Source organism: Phalaenopsis equestris, unplaced genomic scaffold (assembly GCF_001263595.1).
Source record: "Phalaenopsis equestris unplaced genomic scaffold, ASM126359v1 Scaffold236055, whole genome shotgun sequence".
NCBI classification, from domain to species: Eukaryota; Viridiplantae; Streptophyta; class Magnoliopsida; order Asparagales; family Orchidaceae; genus Phalaenopsis; species Phalaenopsis equestris.
The window spans coordinates 98,731-100,062 of NW_018253901.1; positions in this window are offsets into that span (position 1 = coordinate 98,731).

Below are 1,332 nucleotides of genomic sequence, written 5' to 3' on the forward strand. Positions count from 1 at the left end.
TATATATATATACACCTCTTAGAAAACAAATGGAGGCTCTACTAGGGTAAGTTATTCTAGGGCGATTCACCACCGATGATGGTGGTTTCCACTATCGCTGGTGAGATCATTCCTATTACTTCCTCTACTATTGTTCTCCTTCGATCTCTTTTCTACCCTGGTTTTTTTTTTGATTTTTAGTGGATTTTCTGCTTTGGCTTTTCAATGGTTTCTTTCAATTTGGTGGTTCTGTGTGGCTTTTTGTTGGCTGTGCATTTGATTTGGCTCTTCTATGCTATTGGATGTTTGAGGCTTCACTTTCTATCTTTTTGCTATGTCGCCTGCCTCTCGTTCCTTTGTGAATTTGGTTTTAGAGGGGGCATTGGGTCTTCTAGCTCTCCTATTTCTTTTAAGTTCCCACAAGGATTTCATGAGGCTCTAAATGTTGGTGGAGAATATTTATTCATTATAAAGCTTGAAAAGAAAAATGTTAAATTAGCTATGTTTATCTTTGAAGTTGAATCGAATATCTTGGCCTCCTCTTGCCAGTTGGCTTTGGTAGATAAATTTTCTTATAGGCCTCCAAAATTAAAGCTTATAAGGAAAGAGTTTGAATTGCTAAAGTTAAAGGTTTGGTGGAAAGTTGGTGTGTTGGATAACAGAAACATTTTGATTCAATTAGCTAATGATGAAGATTATACTATGTTGTTCATGAAAAGATTGCTGAAATTAGAGAACCGCATTATGAAATTCCTTAAATGGTTAGTTAACTTTGATCCTAAAGCTGAGTTGCTTATATTGTTGGTTTGGATTTGTTTTCTTGGGCTTAACTTACATTTATTTAATCATGAAGTTCTATGTTCTCTTACTGCTGCATACGGTAAGCATTTAAAAATGGATAGTGTTACTTTCAATATTACTAGAACCTCTGAGGCTCGTGTCTTAGTGGAAAGAGATGTCACTCAGCCCTTTTGTGACGAGATCTGGATTGGATCTCAGCATCAGGGATATTGGCAACCGGTTGAGATTGAGAGGCATTCACCATATTTCACCCACTGTTCTATGTTTAGCCATCATACCTCCTATTGTTATCATCTAAATCCTCAACTTAAAGCATCTTTTGTCACTAATCCACCCCCTAACATTAATACTGAAGCACCTAATCCCGCTATTATTATTGAACATGAGAAGGAGGATGATCGGTCTTTGCAAAATATTGAACCTATTGTAGAGGCTTTCCTTACTAATAATGTTGTACATTTGCATGTTCAACATAGCGAGAAGGAGAAGGATGTCAATGTTACTTCTACTGTATTTATTGAAAAAGGAGATAATACTAATACTTCTGAATTT